The sequence below is a fragment of the Castor canadensis genome, chromosome 1 (assembly GCF_047511655.1).
Source record: "Castor canadensis chromosome 1, mCasCan1.hap1v2, whole genome shotgun sequence".
Lineage (NCBI taxonomy): Eukaryota > Metazoa > Chordata > Mammalia > Rodentia > Castoridae > Castor > Castor canadensis.
The window spans coordinates 205,641,797-205,669,154 of record NC_133386.1 but is presented as its reverse complement, the minus strand read 5'-3'; the positions used below and the strand labels follow the sequence as shown (position 1 = coordinate 205,669,154).

Sequence of the window (27,358 nt, the reverse complement as noted above, 5' to 3'; positions counted from 1 at the left end):
GCCTGGGGATCTGAGTGATGCTGGTGCTCCATGGCCCCACATTGGGGAAACTGTCTTACTGATGGAACAGTGAACATGGATTTGTCACTTGGCCCACAATAAAAAAAAAAATGCTTGCTTAGAGGAGGCCCAATCTTTCTTCCATAGCCTCTTCTCAGAATTGTCACCAAAAGAATCAAGTCTGTCCCTGAACAGGACGGGCTCCCGCTCTAGACAAGGCATCCAGAGTCATGACTTTGGTGGTCACCATGGAGAACCACTAAGGACCTAGCTGTCCCTCTGGGTCGCTCACAGGAACTTTCGTTTTGAGTTCTCTGCAGTTGATAACCTCGGTTGATTGGTCAGCTCATTGTGACTTGAGCACAGGAAATAAAATGAGAGGGAAAAGAAACCATGGCTTTATTTATAGAAACCTCATTTTGCTGTTCATCAAAAAAAATAAACACAACCCACCTCACACTAAAAATATGCATCTGGAGATCAACAATGAGGCCATGTTTGGCTGACTCCACAGACATTTCAAACTGGAGGAATTTCTCACAGATGTGCCCTAGAATAATTCAGGACAGTGTGCCAATGAGTGCTTTTTTTTTTCCATTGACATTTTAAGAAACATGTCACCTCCTCCCTGATTATGGAGCTGGCAAAGAAAAATGCCTTGTGCTCTGATATATTAGTATAAACTCTGTAACCTTTGCCAAGTTACTTAACCTGTCTGAACCACAGTTTCTTTCCCAGTAGAATGCAGAAAATAATATCTATCTTTCAGGGATGCTTCAAGGAGTAAGCAAAATAACAAACGAACTCTCACAAGGTGTCTGATAACCCGTAGTGACAATCGTGAGGTACCTTCTGAGTCTCGAGTTCTAATTCTGTCATTCAAGGGCTGTTCACATACATGCTGGTGAGAGTCAGCTTCACGTGGGCTCACCATAGTAAACGGCACTAAGTTTATTCGCTGATGTGACAGACACCAGGGCAGTCACCGAAAGGGCATTCCTGTGGCTCCACAATGTTTTTGAGAGCAGCTCAGTGGGAAAGTCAGGGTGACGAGCCTTGAACCTCGAGAGGCAGGGGCTGCTGCAGAGAGCTCTGTGTGTCCTCTTATCGCTACATCTGTGAGAGGCCCGAGGGCATCCCTCCACCTCCCATCCTGGATTTGAACCCTGACCCCACCATGGCCCAGCCATTGACCTCCAGGGCCTCCTCAGCTATAAGATGGGGAAGTCGTTGTGATTCCCTAGCAGGGTTCAACCACCAAGAACGAGATGACCCTTGGAGAGCAGGCAGACGACCATGACGGCGATGACTAGTAAAACCAACATGACCTGTTCTATTCTGTGTGTGTCCATGTGTGTGCATGTGCATGCATGTGTACCCACCCAAGTTCCGGTGTACACATATTATCGTGTGCACGTGTGGATGTGCCTTTACGTGCATGTGTGCGTGTGTGCATGAGTGTGGGTGAGTGTGCATGCGTGTGTGCATGTGTGTTCGGCACCATGCCTGTCTTCCCATCACAAACCCCACATCTAGCACAAACCAGCTGCTCCATAAACATGCAAGGCCCCACGGAGATGAGGTCTAAAGGGGTGGAGGGTGGCAAGACCCCCACAGGGCGAGGACCCTGCTGGGGTCCTGGATCTCAGCATGGGGAAGAGGTTAGGAGGGAGGAGGAGGAGCAAAGCATCAGCACAGGAGAAGTGCCTGGCAGAAGGAGGGGGTCATGGCCTGGCCTGGACAGAAGAGAGGGCCTGGCTCCGTCCAGGAGCTTAGGGCCAGGATACAGCGTCTTCTCGCTGTTCCTTGTGGGGGTCTACGGGTTCCCTCAGCCCTCACTGTGCCTGCTTAGACTGTTTCCACCTGCTCACTCTTCCATGTGAAACAGTCTTTGCCCACACACTGATCAATTCCTTAGGATAAGCTCTAGAATGGAACACCTTCCCACCCTTCCATCTGTCCACCTCTCCTTTCATCCATCACCCATCCATCCATTCATGCATCCATCCCCTCATCACCCATCCATCCATCCATCCATCCCCTCATCACCCATCCATCCATCCATCCACCCATCCATCCACCCACCCATTCATCCATCCATCTCCTCATCACCCATCCATCCATCCATCCATCCATCCCCTCATCATCCATCCATCCATCCATCCATTATTCATCCGACCATACAGTCACAATTCACTAACCTATCCATCCCCCATCAATCCACCATCATTGTTCCATTTTTCCCACTCACCCATCCTTCTTCCACCCACTCACAACAACTTCTTTAGCCCAGCCATATTTGAGCTGGCACAGGGGTGGTGGGCGCTTTCTTGCAGCCATGGCCAGGTGCCATCAGGGACAAGCTGGCTTTCACAGCTGGACATTGGGACCCGGATCAAGCTCGTCCGTTCACTGGGTAGAGGGCAGGATTTCAGATGCAGTAATTTGAATTTCCCTGATTAAAAGCTGCCTTTTCTATATATTTAGCCTTTCTCGGGCTATTCTGATCTCTTTCCTTATTAATGCACTGAACTTTTTTTAAATTGAGCTATAAATATGTCTACTTTAGAATTAAAGAAATAACCTTTCATGAAATATTCAGCAAATAATTACCCTCGGTATGTTATATTTCTTTATATTTTGCGTATGGTGCTTTTTTCTGTAATTTGCAAAAGGTTGAAAAAACAAAACAAAACTCCGCTTTACAGTTTTTGAGTTTAGTATTGTGCTCAGACTTTCCCCATTACAACATAAATGTCCTTATTTTCTTCTAGGATGTTTAGGATTTTGTTTTACACTTCAACCTTTAATTCACTTGGAGTTCACGTTGGCGTATTTGGGGCATGGCGGGGAGAACTTCAGCTTTTCCCTCAAGGGTGTGGCTTGTTTAAAACTCGGAAAGGGCTCCGCCCCCTCCGCGGCCCCGCCCCCTCCGCGGCCCCCGCCCCCTCCGCGGCCCCGCCCCTCCCGGGCCCCGGCCCCCTCGGACCCCTCCCCTTCCCTGGGCCTGGCCCCACTGTGGGCCACGCCCCTCCCGGGCTCCACCCCTTCGTCGAGCCCCGCCCTTCTCCGGGCTCCGCCCCTCAGCTGGCCCCACCCCTTCCCGGGTCTCGCTCCTCCCGGGGCCCGGCCCCTTCCCACCCAAATGTTCTCTTCTGCGGTTCCTGGCCTGTAACCTCAAATCCAAGCCCCCAGTGGCTGCTGTAGCTCTGCTCCTCGCAGACGTGTCTGGTTTTCCTGTTGTCCCCATGCGCCAACGCTCTGGCTTTTCTTGGGAACAGCACGTTCTGGTGCTCTCGGAGCATCACTGATTAACAGAGATGACCGTGGTGTCCTTGAGGTGTTCCCGACCTCGTGAGCCCCTTTGTGCTGCCATTCCACGTGCATATGTCAGCTCTGGCTTGAAACTGGTATTATTAATCCTGTTACAAAGCCAGCCTTTTTCTTTTCAGTGGTGGAAGACATTGCGTTCTAGCCAATTTTTTTTCTTGGCAGTACTGGGATTTGAACTCAGGGCTTCCAGCTTTCTAGGCAGGTGCTCTACTCTTTGAGCCACGCCTCCTACCCTCAATGTCTGTTTTAGAACCAAGTCTCCAGAAGAATATGAGGACTACAGACGTGTGGAAAGTCGCCAGGCCACGATTCCCCTACCCCTTCCTCACTCCCCACTGGTTGCCATGTCCCCTGGGGGCTCTTCCCATCCTGAGGCAGTGGGTGTTTCTGTCCTTTCCGTCTGGCTTGACTGGGATTTGGTTTAGTCAAGAGACTGAGACAAGTGGACAGCCTTGAGAGACCTTGCAGTCTCCTCTCCCTCTTAGATGCTGCCACTGCCAGGTGACGATCCCAGGCTAGTCTGGGGGATGAGAGACACGTGGCCCTGGCATCTTGGTCACAGCCAGTCCCTCACCTAGACCAGCTGGCTCCAGCCCAGCTGCCTGCTGCCAGGCAAACCTGGCCTGCCACACCATGGCCTGGTGAGCAACAGGAAAGGAGGCCACTAAGATCTAGTGCTGTGTCCTGTGCAGCACTGGGCAGTCGTTTCAGGATGGCTTTCTGTCTGACCCACGTGACACCAGCAGTTCCTAGGGAGCTGTCCAGGCAGTCGTGGAGCAAGGTGCTTTTGTGACCGTTTGTGACCCCCAGTGTCCTGCTGAGTCGTAATAATTTGGCAAGTTCGGTGAGAATGTCAGACGGGTTTCCCAGGAGCTCTGAAGCTTCAGGCTTATTTGCAAATGTCTCATCACCTCCAAGTCCTCCACTGTGCTGCAACTTGGGGAGACGGCGGGTGTGGCCGGGTTTTCCCAAGAGCTTGGCTCCGTGGGCACCAGCAGCTAACGCTGTTAGCGGTCATAGGCCACTTTCTGGCTGGATGGAGCCCAGGGACAGTTGGTCCCATCCTATATTTGGTCCAGAACTTTACCAAACATAGCACTCAGAATACTGGCTGTCCCTGGAGCTTGTGGGCCACGAGTCTTTGCGACCCCTCTGCTCCTCCCCTGGAGTGTGGGCTGGACTAGGTGACTTGCTTCTAACAAATATAAATTAGATGGAAGGGACAGTGTGTGACTGTTGAAACTGCGTCATAAAAGGTATTAGGGCCTCTTCCTTGCTCTCTCTTGGGCCACCTGCTCTGGAGGAAGCCAGGTCATAAGGACTGAGTACTGGGCAGAAGGCTCCATGATGTAAGGATCTGAGGCCTTCTGCCACCAACCTGCCATGTCATCTTGGAAGTGGACCCTCCACCTCTAGTCAGGTGTTAAGATCAGACTTCAGCCATGGCTGACATCTTGACCACAGCCTCCTGAGAGACCTGAGTCAGAGACACCCAGCAAGCCACTCCTGAATTTCCATCCCACAGCAGGAAAGTGAGAAACTAATGTGTGTTGCTTTAAGCCACTAAGGTTCAAGGTCATTTGTCACATAGCTTAAGGTAACTAAGGCACCTGTACCACCGCTCTGAATGGTGACAGCTTGTCCTTACCACTAGCCAGACTTCTAGTTCTAAGATTTGCTTTCCTGGTTTTCGTATGTCATACAATGAATGGGATCCTATAACATCCTCCATTTTGGGTCTGGCCTCATTTGTTTGATCTTTGTGACATTGGTCCCTGTGGATGGCAGAGGCTGCAGGTGCTTTCTGCCCACAACTGTAGGGGCTCCACAGGGGGAATGCAGAATAGGGTACGTACCCACCTTGTGCTGGGGTATCTGGGGACCACCATGAACAGTGCAGCTCTTGCTAAATGCCCTCTTATATGGCCTGCGGAGACCCATGGTCACTGAAAGCTTGTCATCTCTGCATCTGTCTCCTTTGCTTTGGGTCAGATTCCTGCCTAGCTCTGCAGGTCAGCAGTTAATCACTTACAGAGTCTGTAAAAACTGATGACCCAAGGTTGATTCGCCCTCAACCTAACCTATCTCGTCCTCCTCAGGGCAGAAGGCACAGAGATAAGAGTAACTAACTATAGGTAATTTATTGTCAGCCTTTACAACATCCTGCTCAGATCCCTAAAAAGATGCCCAGAAGTCTCCAGCCATTGTCCTAAACTTGCAGTCACCTTGGAGTCCAGGAATAGGGATGCCTTACAGACAGACCACCCTGTGATGAGATCACCCCTAAGTGGAAGCAAACCCCATGACATTACTGAGGGACCTTGGGCAGGAGCAGTCTTCCCATGGGGACCAGGTTGTCCCCTTAAGTGATAGGGTTTCTCCAGAGCGCCTTGCAGAACCAGGACTAAGGCAGTGATCTACCAGACCACAGCTTGACCAAGACTGCTTCAGGACACATGCCCACTCCCTTCCCAGTTCTTCCTATGCAGATCTAAAGCTGTGTCCGTGCCCTGACACAGCTCCATCTCCTCTGTCTTCCCAGTACGACCGTTCTGAAAAGTAAGCTCCTTTCCTGCCTTTCCACATTACTGTCCCTTTGATTTCTGGGGCAAGTGGACGGACCTAATGTGTTGGGACTCCCCACAGGCACCAGGGTCCAGCCTCTGATCCATACTAGGAACACCTTCACATATGCCTTTGGACGGGACATGTGTGAGTTCCTGCTGCATATCTGTCTAGAAGTGGCTTTGCTGGGTCATAAGTATGCATTTGTTCAAAAGTCAATACACAGCCAGGCATGGTGCTCACACCTGTAGTCCCAGACACGTGGAGGCCTAGGTAGGATCACAGTCTGAGACCAGCCTGGACCAAAGCTTGAGACCCTATCTGAAAAATAACTAAAGCAAATAGGGCTGGGGACATGGCTCAAGCGGTAGGGTGCCTGTCTAGCAAGCTCGGGGTTCTGAGTTCAAACCCCGGTATCACCAAAAAGAAAAAAAAGTCGATATGCTTTTCAATTTCCCATTGCCAAGGTACACTGCCACACTGGGATCAGGATGCAAGCGCTCCTGTTGTCCCTGTTTTGGCCGAAGCCTGACACCTGGGATTTGCAGTGTAGTCCTTCTGGTGGCTGGAGGATGGCAGTGCAGGGGTTCCCTGTGCTTTTCCTGGTGACTGAGGAACTAAGATCTTTGCATATGCAAACGAGGCCCCTCCGATTAAAATGCTTCTCATACCTGGCATGACTGTAGAATTGGTGGGGGCTTGTGACAAGAGCTCCCCTGGGTGTCAGGTGGCCACTTTCTCCCTGAGGAGCCCAAACACAGGAAGGACACACCTAGGGAATTCTTCCAGAAACAAGACCTGTGGCTCAATATTTCCCAGGGTTTGTTTTTGGGGAGCTCCCTCAGCTACCATTACCCCAGCTTTACCTGGAGTCTCCTTCGTGAGACTTGGTCTTGGCAGCAAAAGTCCCTGTCACACCGGCTCAGAGACCCTCTAGACCAAGACACTGGGGGACCTCTGCACAGGACTCCCTGGCCTGCCTACCCTTATGTCTCAGCTCCAGGAAACCCTGAATTGTTAGCTGGTCCTCCCCCGAGTGTCTGCAAGGGTGAGGGATGGTTGTCCCCTCTCTCACTATTCCCACTGTCACAAAAGCACGGAGGGGGTCCCCCAACCTATGGATCCCAACAAAGCATGGGTCCCTGACCAGTTAGCTGCAGAAAGGACACTGGGTACAGCTCGTCATTGGTTTGTTTGGCACATGTGTATTGAACTCCTGCCACCTGCCACCACTGTGCTAGCACTGAGCAGCAACGACAGGGGTCACAGCCTTTGCCCACCTGCTGTTTAGATCAGGGAGGGATGGGACGGAGAGCAATGGCACCAATCGAGCAAAATCTTGCTCTGATTCTGAGGCACGGCAGCCCGGTGCAGCCTCGGGCAAACTGTGACGAATCCTTACGTATTGCTTCTCTCCTGTGAGCAGCAATTCCCAGTTTCCGGTTGGGGAACTTTATCAGAGACAGGAAAACATGCCCATGAAAGCTTTGTCCCTTGCTGTGTCCCTTAAAATGACTCCAAACAGGAACAGCCCCAGGGTCTTTCTAGCCATGAACCAGAAGCCAGTAGCGGTGGACCCACACGTGGAGACAGACAGCGGGACACAGGCATCGGCCCTGTATTCTTGCGCTCGAAGTTCTGGTACGGTGGGGGAAGGGGAGCGGTAGTGGAGAATGGGCAAGAGGCCACTCGTGGGGTCACTCGTGGGGTAATGCAGATATCCTATATGTTAACAGGGTGTAGGTTATACAGATGCACGGATCTGTGTTAAGTAGATAAGACCATGCATTTAAGATCTGGCATTTTACTGTGGATAAATTAAACCTCTAGTTGCCAACTGTGGTCTGGGCTACAAAGGAGAGGGATGGGTGTTGGGAGTTCCACTAATGGGCACTCCTGCTGGGTGGAGCACCCCGGATGGTCTTCTGTTTGGGTGAGATTTTAAGCCAAGGGGTGAGCCTGAGATGCGGGAAAGAGTGCTCCCAGGGGGACAGTGCTTATGCGAAGGCCCTGGGGCTACCGTGTGGAAGCGGCTGGGAGAGAGCTTTTCCAGTGGCTTTTTGATTCATGACTCTGTGGCCAACAGAGCCCACGGTGAGCTCTACCTGCTTTGGGCCCAGGGCTCACTCCTATTCCCCTTGTCCCCATCCTTGGCTTCTTTTTAATCTTTTTCTTTCATCTCTATGTCACTTGTGTTATTTCCTTACACTTTCCCCACTCAGAGCTGGGGATGTGGTCAGGGTAGAGAGCTTGCCTGGCCCTGGTCCCATCCCCAGCACCACTAAAATGTAATAGCAATAGACATGACTAAAGTTGAAGCTGGGCACGGTGGCTCATGCTTGGGATCCTAGCTACTCAGGAGGATCGTGGTTCAAAGCCAGCTTGGGCAAATAGTTCACAAGCCCCTATCTCGAAAAAAACACAACATAAACAGGACTGGGGGAGTGGCTCAAGTGGTAGAGCTCCTGCCTAGCAAGTGTGAGGCCCTGAGTTCAGGCCCCAGTGCCTCCAAAAAAAATTAACTTGAACACTTCTAACCACCAGTGCAGCTTTGGCCAAGGGAGAGTTTTACATTGCTTTTTCTCAGTCAGCTATGTCAGATGTTACTTCATTTGTAACCACAGCAAACCATCAGTAGCAAAAGGAACACCGATGGTAAAATGTTGTGTGGGGGGGCACAGAGGGATGATAATCAGCAAATTCAGTTCAACAGGGGAGTCCCTAATTTTCAGAAGTTGACAGCTCTGATCTAAAATCTTCTATAGGGACTGGGGGTGTGACTTGGTGGTAGAGAGCTTGCCCAGCATGTGTGAGCCTTGGGTTCCATTCCGGCACAGAACAAGAAGAGACAGACAGACAGACAGAAATTTCTCCACAGCCCACTAAGAAGTGCTGTCTTCAAGCATTAGTGTTAAAAAGAGAAGCGAGTGACTTGCCATACTGATGCCCTGGTCATGAAGTGACATGCCGGGTTTCACCTCTTTCCTCACACCTACAGCAAACTATGAGAAAGAATTTCCAGTGGAGAGACAGTCTACAAAATACCTGGCAGCACCCTCAAAATTGTCAAGGTCAACCCAACAAGCACCTGAGAATCTGTCACAGCTGAAGGCAGCCTAAGGAGTCACAACATATCAGTGCACTCTGGGTGCAGATGGCACCAGAACGGGAATCACAGTAGGTGAACACTGAGGACTTCACACATTCTGGCTTCAGTATTAGCAAATGGAGCCACCTTCACGTAAAGTGCTAACCACAGAGGGGCATGTGGGTTAGTGGGGCATGTGGAATTTTCTGCACTCTCTGTGTAATAGTTCAGTTCGATAGCAAAAAGTTTATTTAAACAAAAACAGACATGACAGGGTTCCTACAGCGATCTGAGTAGACACTGGCTGGGCAGGAGCTGCTCAGGCCTTCCCGGGGCTCCCAGGCCTTTCCAAGCAAGGTAGGAAGTGGGCTGAACCCATTTTCTTGGGTGCTGTGAGAAAAGACCACAAAAATTCACAAGGCCACACAAGCAAAGGACTGATTTTTAAATGCAGCATGTGGGACCACAGAGCAGTTGGGGGCGTTTTTGGATGTGACAACACAAGCCCACCAGTCATCATCTGAGTTTTCTTATTGCATCTGGAGAATCATTTTTCTCTTTAGCGGGTGCCAAACAGGGTTAGCTCTAGAGTTTGCTCACCAAATGCGAGAAAATTGAAAAAATCATATCTATATATCTCTACCTTTATATGTCAGCATCTACCTATAAAATTTGTGTGTACTATGCAAAACATATAGATCTCTCTCCATCCATCTATCCATCCATCTTCCCATCATCCATCCATCCATCCACCCACCCACCCACCCATCCATCCACCCATCTGTCCACCCATCAATCCATCCATCTATTCATCCATCCAACCACCCACCCACCCACCCACCCATCCATCCATCCACCCATCCATCCATCCACCCACCCATCCATCCATCCACCCATCCATCCATCCACCCATCTACCCATCCATCCATCTTCCTATCCATCCATATTGCCATCCATCCACCCACCCACTCATCCATCCATCCACCCATCCGTCCACCCATCCATCCATCCTTCCATCCATCCATCCATCCGTCCACCCATCCATCCATCCTTTCATCCATCCATCCATCCATCCATCCACCCATCCATCCATCCATCTATTCATCCATCCACCCACCCATCCATCCATCTACCCACCCATCCTTCCATCCACCCACCCAGCCATCCATCCATCTTCCTATCCATCCATTCATCCATCCACTATCCACCCATCCATCCATCTTCCCATCCATCCATCTACCCACCCACCCATCCATCCATCTTCCTATCCATCCATTCATCCATCCACTATCCACCCATCCATCCATCTTCCCATCCATCCATCTACCCACCCACTCATCCATCCATCCACCCACCCTTCCACCCACCCATCCATCCATCCATCCACCTATCTTTCCTCCCATCCATCCATCCATCCACCCACCCTTCCATCCATCCATCCATCCATCCATCCATCCACCTATCCTCCCATCCATCCATCCATCCATCCACCCACCCTTCCATCCATCCACCCACCCACTCATCCATCCATCCATCCATCCACCCACCCACTCATCCATCCATCCTTCCATCCATTCATCCACCTATCTATCCTCCCATCTATCCATCTATCCACCCACCCATCCAAGGGGGAAGTGAACATATCAATGCATATTCTTCAATAATAGAATTTTATTCAAAGTGGAACTGTTACACTAAAAATAATTTCTTTACTATACAGCACAAAGAAAAGAAAAAGTGGCCTGTTTAATTCCCAGGAGGTCTTCTGAACCCCAGCAATGACACTGGGTTGACTGTCACCCTGCCAGGTCTCCTCCAGCTCTGGTTGTGAGGCACTTCAGGAACATGGAGGGCTTAGAATGAAACTGGCAAGATAAGGTCCCATCCTGCTGCTTGAGTTTTGTCAGTCCAGGGGACAGCAACACTGGTCAAGTGTTCACAAGAAGTTGCTGGGGCACAATGTCTGTGCTCAGGGGAGAGGAACCAAGTGCAGAGGACCAGCCAGCCTGCATCAGGGAGACCCTGAGAGGGAGTGGGTCCTGGAGTTGGGGACTGTGTGTGTCAATATCCCGTGGAGCAGGGAAGAGGTGACAACAGCTATGGCAAGACAGGCAGGTGGATGGGACAGAAAGGGCAGGAGCTAAGGTAAGAAGGGAAGCAGGAGAGGTGGGTGCCCGAGATACAGGGCTGGACTGGGTGAGGAGTGCATCCACAGCCGGGGGCTGGGGGAGCCCATGAAGAGAGAGGGATGGAACCATCTGGTGTTTGATAAAGTCCCCTTGCCATGGTGGGGCAGATGGAAGGGACAGGCAGGGAGGAGGTGACTAGAGGTGGGAGCAGATGCAGGAGAAGGCAGGGAGGAGGCGTTGAGGTGAGGGCAGATGGAAGGGACAAGAGGAAAGGAGGTGACTGGAGTTGGAGGAGATGGAGGAGATGGCAGGGAGGAGGTCTCTGGATGGGAGGACAGGCTGGGATGGCACAGATTTGGAGAGCGCACGGGAGGGGCTCCCAGCCACACTGGGCCATAGGCCAAAGGTGGGGCATCTGTGAGGGAGGGGCAGGATGTTAGCCACTCCTTGTGGCCTCTTTGAGCAATGGTAGGTGACAGGGTCCTATAGAACAAACTGAGAGGGGGAGGCGAATGCTGCTTTCTGCCCCAGGTCTGGCACGGGACCCATGTCTACACTGTCTGCTGCAGTATACGCATGCAGTCGCAGCCCTCTCCCAGTCCCCTCTGTGTCCTAACTGCATACCTGCTCCATCTCTGGTTTCTACTGCCCAGGAAACGACGCCCAGTCCCCTCTCCCTGCTGACAGCTCTCATCAACCGTTCCATTCCCAATGCACACTGCACAATCAGACTTCCGCATTGTGGCGCTGTGTGAAGGCATTAGAAAATCATTACACGCCAGAGGCCATGTGTGGGCAGATGTAATTCCGGTTGAGTGTGAGAGGGGAGGATTAGGTCTGAGGGTCAAGGCCAACGCTTGCCCACCATGCCCAGGGGCACACAGGGCACAGCTGCAGACAGGATGCTTGCTCGGAGGTGGGTAGGTTGGGGTGGGGTCCATATGCGTGGGCCTTGTGGGTTGGGCTGTGCGTGGGAACCCAGAGCCCAGCCTAATCTCTGTGAAAGGCTCAGAGGGAGCTAACGTGCCCAAGAGTTACAAAGAAAGCTGACATTACCAGGCGAGGCTGGCCTCCTCCTCCACATGCCATATACATGAAACTAGTCATTTGTCTACCTAATGGCCATGTGACCATTGTCAAATGGATCTCTGAGGGTCGGGAAGGCTTTTAATACTTCATTACGCAGCATGAAAGCCCTGGAATGTGTGCTGAAGGCTGAGGATGTGATGGAGGCTGCAGTGAACAATGCCAGACAGAGACAGGCGTCGGGGGCGGTAAAGATCTCAAGACCCCTACTGGCCTCCTGGTGTGGTTCCCAGGAGCCAGGCAATCACAGAAAATGGCTTTCTCCCCTGGGAACTGGGGAGGGACCTCTGGCTGGGGGCTGGCAGCAGAGTTCCTGTCCTCACTGGCCATCCTGGCTCTGGGGAGCCTCAGCATCTGAGTGTCAGTCTCTACCTTCTGCTTGGAGAGACTAGGCAGATCCTTCCTGATGCATCTGGGCACTCTTGGTTAGGTGAGCTGGGGCATATTCTTTGCTCCCTCTGTGCCTCAGTTTCCATGTCTGTCAAAAGGAACCCCTATCATTACCAACTTAATGAGTATTAAAGGGAGTACCAGGTAAAGAGCTTGCAACTTAATGGTGGACAGACTTAATTTTGAACAGAATGATTGGCATGAGTGCCAGTTACCAAATGTTCATCCTTCTGTCTGTTCGTCTATCTGTCTGTACATTTATTCACCCAACCATCTATCCATCACCCAACCATCCATCAATCCATCCACCCAATCATCTACCCATCCATCCATCCACTCATCCATCTACCCACCGATCCACCCATCCACCCATTCTTTCATCCACCCGTACATCCATCTATCCATTTCATCTATCCATCACCCATCTACCCAACCACCCACCCATCCATCATCCATCCATCCATCCATCCATCCATCACAAGGGCATGACCAGGTCCTGATCTAGGTCTACTAAAACGAATGAGACGAGGTTCTTGTCAACAGTAATGCAGCCTAACAAGGGAAGCAGAAATGGTAGACACAATTCACTGAGGCTTAGCTTCCTCCTTTACTCTCTAACTGGGGTGGGGCTCCTGCAGCCAGTGGTGAGGGGAGCCGGCAGTCCAGGTGTCCCCATGCTCAGAACATAGGCTTATTTCCCAAAACAAGAAACTTTTCACAGTGTGAATCCAAACAGACTGCAGACTCCATGAGGGTAAGGACTCTCGCTACATTGTATCACATTCTGGCTGTTTAATCAGAAGGGAATTATGCATGCAACTGCAGAAGCAGAATTCCCTCAATTACATCACAGCCTGACCACTTCTGCAGAGTCAAGTTCTGTGCACACCTGGTACCTGCTTGTAACTGCAGGGGCATGGTGGTCTCCAGGGCAACGCCTGCATTCAGCTCTGAGTTTAGCTGGGCGTGGGGGGGCGGGGTAGGCTGCTCTCCAAGGTAGGCATTCCTACACTTGCTGTCATTAGAAGAAATTGTCCGTGGCCTCTGGGTTGTCATTGAGTCTCCCCTCTGTGAATGTCCACAGAGCATCCCAGGTTACTCTGCACTGTGGGCTTCTGTGTTCCAGGTGTTCGCCATTGTGATGGATGCTATCATCATTAACGTGCTCAGAAGTAGACCCCGGAAGGGTGGACTCTCCAACAGACGGTGCTGGGACAACTGGACAATTTGCATGCAATAGAGGGAGTTGCGTCCTTACCAGATTCTTATCTAAAGCTCAAGCCAAAAACAGATCGATGGCCTAAATATAAGAACTAAACCCACAAAACTCTTAGAAGAAAACAGGCAGATCGTGACCTTGGGCTTGGCAGAGGGTTCTTAGAGCTGACAAGAGCACAGCAGCAAAAGAGAGAGCAGATAATTTGGACATGGTGAAAATTAATATTTCGTGCATCAAAGGACGTTATGGAGAGCGTGAAGAGGCGCTCTGCAGAGCAGGAGTACCTGTTTGGAAATCATGTAACCGATAACGGGTTGATATTCAAAGAACTCTACAACTCAACAACAAAAAGACACAAAACTCAACTAAAAAATGGTCATTGCCCAGCAATGTCTTGGGAGGTATTTCTCCAAAGAAAGTATACAGGTGACCAATAAGCACATGAAAGATGCCTGATGTAATGAGCCAGTAGACAAACGCAGAGCAAACCCAGAATGCATCACCTGTACAAGGTCAGCTCTAAGGGAAAGGTAATGACCATCCATGAGGATGTAGAGAAACTGGAGCCCCCAGACCCCGCTAATGGGGATGTGTCAAAAGGGGTGGCCAGTGTGGGACACAGACCAGCAGTTCCTTACAAAATTAAAGATAGAATTACTATGGCATCCAGCAACTTCACTTCTTGGTATCTACCCTAAAGCCGAAACAGGGTCTCAGCTCCTATATGCAAATTTCCATTGCGGCATTATTCAAAGTAGTCCAAAGGTAAGCATATTCCAAGAGTTCGTTAATGAATGAGTGAATAAGCAAAATGTTTTGTTATTGCAGCTGTTTCTGGGGACCTTAACATGCAAAGATGTTTACACAGGGTGGAATATTACTCAGCTATCAACAAATAAAGTGCTCATGCATGCTATAACATGGAACAACTCTGAAAACATTTTAAGTGAAAAATGTCAGGGGCAAAGGACAGCCATTGTGTGACACCATTTATCTTTGATGTCTAGAACACCAGACAGAAAGTAAAATAGAGGTTTGAGGGATTTGAGTTACAGGCTGTAGAGCACTTGCTTAGCATGTGCAAGACCCTGGGTTCTATCCCCAGCACTGAGAGACAGAGAGAGAGAGAGAGAGAGTGTAATGAAAAGGTTTTCGAAACAGACGATGGTGGTGTTTGCACAGTGCAGTGCGTCACTAATGCCACTGAGTGGAACGCTTAAAATTATGAAAATATTATGTATTTTATCACATTTTCTAAAAACCTGAAACAAGCCGGGCAAGGTGATACCCAGCTACTCAGGAGGCAGAGGCAGGAGGATCTCAAGTTTGAGGCCAGCTCAGGAAAAGTTAGTGAGACCCTGTGTGAAAACAAAACACAAAGGGCTGGAGGGTGGGGGCGTGGCGCAAGTGGTAGAGAGCTTGCCTAGCATGCCTGAGGCCCTGGGTTCAATCCCCGGTGTCTCAAAAACAACAAAAAAACAAACACAAAGGTAACTCTCTCCACTCCCCTCACCTCCCTAAACCTGCATCTCAGGGACCCCTCATTCTTCAGCTGCTCAGTCCCCCAGATCTGACCAAGCTTGACCTCTGCAGCTCTGAGACCCCAGAGGTGAGGTGTCACATGGGAGGTGTTGGCAGTCCCTAGGCTCCACTTGTAGTTCATACCCAGCGTCTGTCCTGCACCCATGTTTCAATGCACTCCTGGAGTGCTGCAAGACTGTTTGCCAGTCCCCACAGAGCAGTCGGGAGGATCCTGTCCAGACCAACCTGGCAGGCTTCACCCCCATTGTGCAGGTGTGTGTTTGCACCCACTGCTCCTCTGCCTGGAACGCGGTTCCCCTGCCTCCCTCTGGGGGTGCTTTCCCATGCCACCCACTCCCTGAGGGCTCCCGCCCCAGCAAGCCATAGCACCTGTTCTGGCCCCACTTCCCAGACATGGCACATATCACCAGCCAACCTGCTAGGTATTTATTTATTCTATGTGGTCAGGGGAGCTTGCGTCAGCTCTGTCCCTCGCACAGCATCAGAGGGCTGTCAAGTGGGCAGGTGAGTTGCAGGAGGCATGGCTTTTCCTGCCCTGAGTGGGGACACTGCACAGCAACTGGATGCCATAGCTTGCCTGGGGTTCAAATCCTGCCTCAGCCACCTATCATTGACATGACCATGAACAAGTGCTCTGTGCCTCAGTTTCCTCCTGAAGAAATGGTGATAGCAGTCCCACTTTGCAGAAGAGGGAGGGCCATGCAGAGCTGTGCCAGGTCCCCCCTGCACACTGACCCGCTCAGCACAGTGTAGCCACCTTCACCCTGCCTCCTCCCCTTCTCCCGCTGTGTCTGGTGCCATCCGTGGTAGCACAGATAGCCCTGGAGGAATGTCCTGGCTGGGTTTTGAGGGGTGAGGAGTGGGCTTGGCAGACATGCCCAGGGGATGCCACAGATCTCCCCAACTCCACCTGCCCCATGGGACATGCGGACCAAGTATCTGATTCATAAAGAACAAGGGAGCCGCCGTGGAGTCACAGAAGCTGGCAGAGAGGAGGAGGAAGGTAGTAACAGTGACAATAACAATGGCGACATAGCTCACTCATGCACAATCAAGCAGAAAGGCTCTGACCTCAAGTCATCCTCACAACAATCTTCTGGGCTTTATGAATAATGCACAGAGTGAGTAAGAAAGTTGCTCAAAGTCACACAGGGGTGGGCAGCAAAGTTGCAGTTCCAACCCCAGCGTTCAGCTCTGGAAGCTGGGCTCTCTGCAGCTGTACAGCAAGTGCTCCCCGGCTTAGTGCCTTGGTGCTCAAGTTGGGAACACAGCCTTTCCCTCTCAGTCCTCTGTGGTCCTGCAGTTCTAGGCTTTCTCAGTCCCTGTTCACCTGCAAATGCCAACAACAGCCTCGGACCGCAATTCCACTGTGATGAGAGAAAAAGGCAGCCACCTCCATCGGGTTTGCTATGAACTTCTGCATGCCTGCAGGCTGGGACCACACACCTGGTGCAAACCCAGACACTAGGCGATGCCCACTGCAGGAGAAGGGGCCAGAGCCTGCCCAGCACACAGCTGAGACGCAAGGGAACGGACCAGAAGGGCTGGCTTTCTGGGAGGAGAGGTTCTGGCAGTCCTGTGTCCATGATGACACCCCCCACACCCCAAGATCTGATCAATTTGATTCTCCAGGGAGAAATGAGCTAAATGCCCATATCCGAGACCCACGTGGCCAGAGACCCAGTCTGAAGACTGCAGACACCAGAGTACAGGCCCTCCAGCACACTGTGACATGTGACAGCTCCCCTGAGATGTCTGAACTGCACTGCTGGGGGATTCTGCACAGGGAGGGGTAAGAACCTCACAGGAGCTGGACTCAGGCAGTCTCTCTGCATGACTTCAGTTTCTCCATGTGTGTAATGGGGGTGAAAACGCTGCATGGGGTTGTCCTGATGATAAACATATAAAGCCTTTTGTCCAGTGCCCAGAACTTGGCTGGATGTTCACAGATGGCGAGTTTAGGAGTCGATGTTCCCTGCGTTCAGTGGCAGCCCTGGCGGCCGCCCCAAGTCTGCCTTCCCCTCTGATCGGTGATATCTCTTTTTCTCCTGGGCCTTTAATTTGATGAGTGTACAGTGTCACTTCTAGAAAGAAGCCAAATTGGGCTGTTCAAGAATACACATCAGAAGAAGTTTCTCCACAGGAGTCCAACAACAGGGAGGGAGAAAGGGAGAGAGGGAAGAGCACAGGGAGGGCTTCCCGTGCTATAGTTAGCAGCGCTGGGTTTGGTGGCATTCTGATTGCAGGGCACGGATTCCTTGCCCGGCTCTTCACCAGGGCAAACTCTGGTGTAATTAAATAAAGCCCACTGCACGCAGAGCCCCTGTCACTATCCCACTTTGCCTTTTGTTTAATGACCTCTGCACTGGGAGGGAAATTCATCCAGGAAACATGGCTTGGGTCATTTATTTTTAAATTATTGGTATAAAAATATCCAGGGCTGTGATTTATGTGCAGGGACCAGCGAGGAAGTCAGGGACTCCCCCCCTCCTCCATCTTCTCCAAACCTCATTTGTCTCGGGCTCTGCAAGTTCCATTATGACTTGGAGTCATAGTAGTTACTTTATATCGCAAATAAATCTCCAGAATAGCACGGAGATATTATGTGTATTAATAGCGCCTGTAAAAACATCCGAAAACCTCGCATCCGCCGGAGCCATGGACGCTGCCCGGCTGGGGACGGTCCCGCGGGATTCGGGGCGACCGCCCCCAGCCCCAGCCCGGCCTCCCTGTCCGTGTCCCCCAGCGACCTGAGACCCCACAAAGTCCCTGTCCTCTCTCCTTCACTAGGGAGCAGCGCGGGAGATGGGGGTCCCCGTCCCCGGGTCCTCGTGCGCCCCGGAGTCCTAGCGAAGCCACTGTCCCCGGTGCAGCCACTGACATCGCTGCAGCTGCTCCTGGGGTCCCTCGTCCCCCAACCGACCCTGGATACTCACGGGCTGCAGGGGCTTCCATGGGTGACAAACCCTCCAGGCCAATGTCGCCCTCCAGCATGGTGCTGGGTCGCTGTCCGGCTCCGGTGCGCCCCGGACTCACGAGGTCCAAGAGAAGGGACGACGAAGTCGCCCCCCCTGGAAGTCCGAGGCCGGGTCCGAGCCCACCTCGGAGGGCGAAGTCCCCCCTCTCCTCCCCAGAGGCGGGACGCGAAGCCGCCGCGCGCCGGAGCCAAACTTGGCCGCCCTCGCGCTCTGCCGCGCTGCTCCACCCCTCGGCTTTTTGGTCCGGGGGTCCCGGGCCGGCCTCCCCGCCCCCACCCGCGGTGACCTGCGGACGCCGCCCTCGCCCGCCCCGCCCCGCGCGGCCACCAGGCGTCTGCCCAGCGAGACGAGCGCAACGCGGGACACGGGACGCCGGAGGCCTCCCCCTGCGCCTGGCGAGTCTCCCCAGGGTCCCCGCGGCCTTATCAGCCGGGCGGGCAGGGGGGCCCCAGCGGTGGTGCAGGGCGTGGGCCCAGGCGGGTCCCCAGGGGAGGGGTGCTGACCGGGAGAAGCAGCCTCAGCCTTGGCAGAGGTGGGCTGTGTGGATGCCCTCGTTCCCGCACCTGCAGGCAGCGCGCCCTGGCCCCCAGCCCCAGGCTGCAGGACCCTAAAGAGCCACTCTTCTAATTTCCCTGATGAGGAGGCCAAAGCCCAGGGATGGGACGGAGAGAGCTGGCTGTCCGGGGTCAGAGGGGGCCTGAAATGGAATCCAGGGATCCTTAGCACGCCCCATCCCAGGCTGTGTGAAACTTGGAAATCTGGCTGAACCAGTAGGAGGACAATGCTGCTATCTGAAGATTCCAGGTAACTGAGAGCTTGGCTATGTCATCTGACCTGTCTGACCCGCATCCTGCACTTTCCTCCTGTTCCCCCCTGGCCCATTGCTACAGCCAGGCTCAGGGCACAGAGCCAAGAGGACGCTGTCCAGGAGACAGCAGGGATGTGGGCACCCTGGGAGTGCAGGCTGGGGAGCCAGCCGAGGCGCCTCCTTGTGTATCTACAAACCTCACGCTCCTGACATCTCCAAATAAATATCATAAATCTGAGGCAGAAACACCTTAAACAAAACATTAAGCTGCTTGCTGGGTACAGGAAGGGCGCTGGTGGACAGGCGTGGCCAGCCTGACCCTTTGAAAGGCCATATTGCAGTTTCTGAACCCTCATGGGGGAGGAGTGGGCCGGTGCCAGGGGACCTCGGATCACCTGGCAAGGCGATACCTGTCTGAGTGTTTTCGCAGGACCCTGGCAAAGACAGATCCAACTACCCTGTGTGGGACACACTGCATCCAGATGGAGGGAACCCGGTATGGTGGGGGCAGTCCTCTTTGGCCCCCACCAGACCTGCTGGGATCGGTGCCCATGTGCTCTGCACTGTATGGAAAACTCTAGCAACAAGACTAGAAAGAAATGTCCCCTGCCAGGTCCTCCCTCCTGTGCCACCCAAGTTCTGAACTTGGTGAGGAGAGTGAAAAGGAACAGTGACCGGCCATCCATTCTTAGCACTGAGAAACAGTGGACCTGGGACTTCTTGCTCTTCTGGTGAGCTCGTTAAGAGGCCCCAAGGCATGTGCTGTGTGCCTGTTGCCTGTCCCAGGCAGAGGAGGCTGCATGGAGCCAGGGGCTGTCCTGGTCTCTTTCCAGGGCTAAGCTCACTTCACAGGGCTTTTCTATCCGACCATTGTGATGTGGGAGTCAAGATAAAAAAGCCATTTTTCTTGGAAGGGTTTGATAGCAAACGTGATACATAGCAATAGCTGGGTTGTGTAAACAGAGAAAATTTTAGAATTCTTCCCCTTGAAATGACGAACTATAAACCAAAAAGACTCCGGGGTGAAAAATGGAAGTACACTCGGGCTATCCGTCATTTTTATCCATCACTGTTTACCTTTTGCGGGGCAGGACGGCTATCGTGTGTTGAGCCAGCTTTCAAGTCACACTATTTAATGCATTATTATTAGCAGAAATACGTTAAGCAGTCCTTGGTAGGTGTTGATTCATTCAGATTGAAGCTGTTTTTTTTTTTCTTTTCATTTTCTTGGCTCCAGCTAAGCTGCATTCAAACAAAAACCCTTCAGCTACGTCCAACATATGCACAACTGCTCGTCCCAGACCCAGACATTAAAAGATACTGTAGTGAATAACCGAACCAACTCATTTTTAAAAGATTGCTCTTGAGTGCTATTTTGGTGAACGTGGTCACACGGGAAGGACGCCAGGCTGAGCAAAGACCAGGCTGCCCGTGTGGCCTGAAGAGGGAGAGTGGCCCAGAAGAGCAGCACCTGGAGCCCCCTCCCCGCCATTTCCCGAGGATCCCTGCTCTGCAGACCCTCTGTCACCGTCACCGAGGGTCACAGCACCCTGCACACGTCAGGAAGATATTTATGTCAACAGCGGAGCTCGGCCAGTGGACTGCGTGAGGAGGTGGCATGCCCGCCATTACAACGCACAGCCATCATTACGGAATACAGTAATCATGCTGCACAATGCGTGTAATTATGGAAAATGCTTTCCCTTTTCGGAGAAGCGGTGAGGAGGCAGCTTTCAGGGAGTCTGGGGCCGGTGCTCAGCCCTTGGCTTGGCCAGGTTTAAAATAGGCTTTGCAGGGTGGGGCCCCGGACCAGGCGGGGACAGGCTCAGCCTTCCTGGGAGCCTGGGCTTTATCAGATGCGGGGAGCTGCAGCCTCAAGTCCATCCTCAAGGCCACCTGCAGTCAGTAGCTCCAGGGCCTCCCCTGCTCCTCTGGGTGCACATTGGGCTGGGCTGGCCCGACCTCTCAGTGCATTGCCTGCTTTTCCCAGAGGCCTTTCCTGGATCTTCGCATACACCAGGGGACACCCGAGCTGTTACAGGCCCCTGGTCTCTGCTGTCATTCATCCTCAGAACACATAGTCACAGGCAGCTCCACTGATTTTTCATGGTCTCGGGAAGTCTGTTCGGTTCAGTGTGGCTCTGTGAGTGCTGGCTGGGTAGGGTCCTTAGGGTGTCTGGGGTCGCAGGTGCAGAGATGAGTGAGCGGAAGCCGCAGCACCAGGGCAGGGCCCAGGCTGCAGGAGAGAGGCCCAGGGCCTCAGTGGGTGGACTGGAAAGGGCTTCAGTCCTAGCCTGGGCAATTTCCTTCTCTGAACCTCAGTTTGTGCACCTGTGAAATGGACCTCAGTGTTCCATGGCATTAGAGAAAGAGTCTAACGCCCAACCCTGTGCTCGCACTTGGCAAGGCTAGTGGCTGTGTTGCTTGTGTTGTCCCAGCTCCCCACCACTCTGGAGCCCGGGGCAGACTGGAGCCTGCTGGGACCCCTGACTGGGAGGATCGGTCAGAGTGGCTGGGGCCCCTGACCTGGGAGGATCAGTGTGTGTGTGTGTCGGGGGGCGGGGGGGGGCTTCCCCAGGCTGTGCGAGGCTTAGAGGGTTCAGGCCGGGGTGGCTGCAGGCCCGGAGGTGGGAAAGTGAGTGCCTGGACAGGGGTGCCAGCGGCCAGCAGGCTTGGGCGGCTGCACTGAGTAGGGCTGAGGGTGGTTTATTTTTAATTAAAAATCTTTATTGAAAGCCAGGCACCAGTGGTTCACACCTGTTATCCTAGCTATTCAGGATGCAGAGACCAGGAGAAGTGAAGTTTGAAGCCAGCCTGGGCAAATAGTTCTGCGAGACCCTATCTCAAAAAATACCCATCACAAAAAGGTCTGGTAGAGTGGCTCAAGGTGCAGGCTCTGAGTTCAAAGTCCAGTACCCAGTACCCAGTCACCACCCCACACTTATCAACTTCTCTGGCTGAATCCACGCAGCAGTTCCACTCATTCCTACTTTACAGATGAGGAAAGCGAGGCCCAGAGAGGTGAAGCCACTGGCCCAAGGTTGCGCAGCAGTGAGACCCTGGGACCTGACCCTAGGCAGCCTGGCTACAGAGTCCCTTCTCCCCCACAGTGCTTGAAGTAGCTGTGCCATCCCTGGTTGGCACAGAATCAGCCAGCCTTCTGGACGTGATTGCTGTCTACTTTCCTTTAACCCAACTCATTATTTCAAATTTTATTTGAAATTGTGGTAAAATGCACATAAGACGTACTGTTGCAACCACTCTCTGGTGCACAGGTCAGAATGTCTTCCAGCTATCACTGCCGTCCACTGCAGAACTGTCTTATCTCCCCAGAGGCCTGGCTCACCTCCCCAGCTGTACCCCCATCCTGCCCTCTGTCTCTGTATCTGGTCCCCTAGGGACCTCCTGGAGGGACCCACGCATTGTGTCCTGTGTTGGGCTTCGCTCGCTCGCTGAGCCTGGCGTCCCATCCTCAAGGTCCCCAGGGCCGTGCTGCACCAGGTGTCGGAAGCTCCTGCCTTCCTCAGGCCTTTCAGACGTTATTTTTGCAGACCCCTCAGTGTCACCATTGGGCAAGGAAAACCACAGCTCACTACCCATGTGCAGAAGGCCTGGGTGGACACGCACCGGCCACTGCACCAGGACTGGTGAGATGGTTATGGGGATGAGAGAGAAGCAGCCATATTCAGTTCCTGTAACTCCTGCTGCCCCTCAGCCTGCACCCTGGGCTCTGGCCTCTCCTCAACCTTTGGTTTGTTTGTTTATTCGCAGGGATGAGGTGGGCGAAAGGCCTGGGGTGGCGTGGGGGGACAGCCAGCCCGGAATGTTCCAGTATGACTAACATCTACCCTTGAGCTCTTAGAATGAAACCAACTCTAATTAACGGGGCAAATATTTATTTATGCTCATCAAAGAAAACACAGCCTGGTTTCTTTTTTTTCAGAGTAAATAAGACCGATGCCAAGGCTTGTAGCAATAAAACAGGTGGTTACCAACTCAAGATGGATTTCCAAGTAACTGGAGGATGGTGGCTGTAGACAGAAAGCCCCCGTCTAACGGAACAGGACCTTGGGGTGGGCTTTTATCCACAAGGCCAAAGGAATATTCCATGGACCCTGCAGCCCCAGCCTTCCATCAGGATGAGAAATGCCTCAAGGGAAGAATGCTTCACAGTTTAGCTTAAAAATAAGACAATTGAAGCCGGGCACAGTGGCTCACACCTATAATCCCAGCTACTCAGGAGGCAGAGATCAGAAGGATCACGGTTCGAAGCCAGCCTGGGCAAATAGTTCATGAGACCCGATCTTGGAAAACCCAACACAGATGGTGGAGTGGCTCAAGTGATAGAGTGCCTCTAGCAAATGTAAGGCCCTGAGTTCAAACCCCAGTACCACCAAGGGAAAAAAAAAAAAAAGCAAAGAAAAGAGCAGGCCAGGAACTCGCTGCTCAGAAGCAGGGCCTGCGTCCGGTGCTTGGCCAAGGAAAACCCTTACCATCGCCATCTGGTCAGAGGTCTGGCCTCGTGAAATGAGCCCTGGAGTGGCTCAGGGTGCCAGCTGCTTCCACGAATGACGGGAAGAACTCAAGGTCACTCCGTTCTTGGTACAAGGGAGCTGAGTTTGTCCCCAACATCACCTTACCCTTGTCTGGCCGTGATGATTTCCAGAGAAAAAAATACCAGGTCAAGCTGCCCTTAGGGACACGTGGCCCAGCCGGGAGGGCAGTTACAGCCTTCCCGGCATCCCTCGGGGGTCTCCCTGACCCTTTTCAGCCCCACAGGCCAGTGACAGCTCTGTGAGAGCCTGCCACTCACAAGACTCCTTTCCAGAGATAAGGCCTTCCAGACACAGGCCGGGAACCCAAGAAGGAGCAGGCGACTCCCCTCGGGTGTCTCCAGGGCTCTGAGCATCGGTGACACTCCGCCCACAGAGCCCCAAGCTGGGTCCCACAGTGCACAGCCACAGTGCTGCCGCCATCTCTGGGGACTGTCCAGGTGAAGGGCAGATTCCCTTTGTCCCTGACAATCAGGATAAGTCGGTGTCCCCAGGTCACCCTGGCAAGGGCTGTTATTGCTGACTCAATGACACACTTGACTTAAAATCTTGCATTCGTGGTCGCAGGTGGCCCTCGCCTTTCATCTAGGTACTTGGGAGGCTGAGATTGGAAGGACTGAGGCTAGAGGCCAGCCTGGGCAAATAGTTAGTGAGACCCTCATCTCCAAAATCACCGGAGCAAAATGGACTAAGCGTGGCTCAAGTGGTAGAGCACCTGCTGTGCAAGTGGGAAGCCCTGAGTTCAAACCCCAGTCCCACCAAAAAAGAAAATAAAATCTTGCCTTCAGAGAATCAGCCAGACCGTGTCCTGTGCTTGGACCTCAGGGCCACGCTTGCAAGGGTGAGCTGAGCTGTGACACATCCCACTCGAAAGGGTTCCCTGGTCCTCATGTGTCCCCACTCTGTTCACTCACAGCTGCTCCAGCACAGTGGCTTCTTGTTCAGCCAGTTCTCAGGTCAGGGCTGGGCACAGCCAGCAGGATGGGTCCCCCATGACTATATTTCGGGGTTTGGAATGACAGCCCACTATTTGCAGCAAGTCCGCTACTTCATGGTCTCTAGCGGTGGAGGCTGGAGCTGTCTGGGGACTGAGTGATGTCTTCAGGCCGTTACTGACCACACAGAACTCCACTCAGCAGTCACCTGTGCCTGGCTGGCTTGATACACAGGGGACACCCCGGGTCCCAGCAGCACTGCGTCCTGGCCCCCTCTCCACTTCAGTCTTAGGTACAATGCCACTTTGGGCAAGCTGGGTGGCTGCCTCCTACCTCTGAAAAGTGGGACCCACCGAGGCCCAGGCCCTGAGGCTCCCTTGGTGACCGCAGGCGGGGTCCTCATTTCTGCAGGAAGGGCCAGCTGTGCCCCGCTTCCCAGGAGCCTGTGGTCCTCAGCGGGTCCTGTGGGAGGCTGACTTTGGGGGTTCCTTGGGGAGGGTGGGTGGACATCTGTCATTTAGAGGAGGGGTGTCCAGCACCTAAACCCCCTTCCCTGGTGTCTTGTTGGTGATTACAGGGCCTCTCTACGGATGAGGATGGGAACCCACGGAGGTCTCCCTGACAACCAGCACGGACGTGCCTCTCAGAGTGGCTCTGTCCAGCAGCCAGTGCAGGTTGGGGTCTCAGATGCTGCCCAGTGGCTTCGGGGTGGGACACTTGGCTCTCCAGGGGCCTTCCTTTTGGCCTCCCACATGGTCATCTGCCCCTTTCATCTGTGTCTTCCCTAACAGAGACGCAGACTCAGTTCCACCCTGCAGCCACGCGGGGTGCAGCCTGCGCTGGGTCTGGCATCATCTTGCTGGGTGGCGGGGGTCTTGTGGCCTGGTTGCTATGAATTGTAGAGTGACTCATTTCTCTCCTCTGACCTGCCCCTCTATCTTGGGCCATGGCTTTTCCTTCTGTGCCTCAGTTTCTTCATCTGGAAATGTGCTTCCTACAGTTAGGGCTCAGACACGACCCTCCTTTCAAAGCCTGGTTTCCTCAGCCTCATTTCCGGTTGACCTTCCAAATTGTTACAGTTTTTTGAGGAATTAAAAATGTAATGATCTTGGTGGTTCCCTTACAACCCTTTCAGAACCTGATGGATGGGCTGGCGGAGTGGCTCAAGTGGGAGAGCACCTGCCCAGCAAGAACAGGGCCCCAAGTTCAAAGCCCAGTGCCACCAAAGAAGTGGATGCCGGGTAGAATCTAAACGCCTGTGATAAAGCCAGGTCCACACTGTGACAGGAAGTCCTGCTGGGCTTTGTCACAGTCTAGGAAAGGTTTAAAAGGGTGGCTGACCTCGGGCGATGCGTGTCCTCTGAGCACTGGGGTCGGTCACCCCAGTGTGGCCCTTGGTGCCCGGGTGCTGGGGTTTGGCTCAGAGGCAGAACAACTGCCTGGCAGGCCCAAGGCCCAGGTTCCATCCCCAGCACAGGGAAAAGATCTCTGCCGTTAGGGAAGTTGTACTTTCTGGGGGAGAAGGAAGATCAGCACACAGCACCGCGGGTCAGAAGGAGAAACATGAAGTCGAAAGAGAGGGTGGAGTGAGATGCCGTGGACAGAGCTGGAGGACTTAGCGCAGGTCAGGAGCTTCCTGTAGGGCCGAGGGGAGGAGGGGCGGGTGGTCCTGCAAGATCTGGGGACACACTCAGAGGACAGCCAGCCCTGCAAAGGCCTCGGGGCAGCTGGCTCAACCCTCTCAGGACTGCTGGGCCGGGAGCCTGGGGACATTCAGGCCACCAGCCTCAGACGTGTTGGTACCGCGTGTTTACCTGGAAACGTCTCATCAACCCAGCCACCAAACATGCCTGGTCATGAGCTGTTCAGGAGCAGCAGGAAGATGACACACTGACATTCATGGCGGCCCTTTACAGTTTCCAAGGAGAAAAACACACACAAGGGGTGGGACCTTCCTGGGACACGGCGGCACCTGAAGAGGACCTCGCCCCCCGGACGGTGAGGCTGGCAGTGTGTCCAAGTGGCCCCGTGGGCCGAGATGACCCTGCCTTTCCAGACACAGGCTGCGGTCACACAGTGCAGCCGGTGGCACTCTGAATTGCCACTCTTCTTTTCCCGGGTCCCTTTCCTGAGCAGGCGGCGCAGTGGGGCTCAGTGCTGGGGGGAGGTAAGAGGGAGAAATTGGAGTCCCTGTCACCTGGGGCCGGCCACCTCTGCAGGGCAATGGAGCTCACTGAGTGCCAGCCACAGCCTCCGAGACCCGGCCATGGTCAGCTGGGGTCCTGGACCTCCTGCACCCTCAACTGTGGTTCCACGGAGGAAAGGGCAGCTGGGGGCCCTAAAAAGAACAAAGAGAAGGAGGCGAGGGAGGAGGAGAAGGAACAAGCGAAGACCAAAAGGAAAAGCTTTAAAAAAAATAGAAGAGAGGAGATGCTTGTGTGAAGTGAGTGGCCCCTTCACACAAATTCACTCTGTTTAAGTACCCATCATCCTTCAGTCACTCAACAAACATGCAGACCATATGCCAGCACTGTTCTGGCCCGTGGGATATGTAGTGCACAAAGCCACCTCCCCCGAGTGCAGCAGGGGACCTAGAGGACTCCACGAGGCAGGCTACATGGGACCGAGTCACACAGGGGACAGGAAGGGCTCGGACACCACGAGCCAGGCTTCCATGTCATAAATGAGGGACTGAGGCTCAGAGAGAGCCCCAGGCCTCTGGCTACTTGGGG

At 53.2% G+C, this 27,358-nt stretch overlaps 1 protein-coding gene across 1 annotated transcript in view; it reads right to left on the bottom strand.

The window, feature by feature from the left end:
- The window catches only part of Ano1 (anoctamin 1), a 163,837-nt gene that overhangs the window by 133,638 nt on the left and 2,841 nt on the right, over positions 1-27,358 (bottom strand). The window lies entirely within an intron of this gene.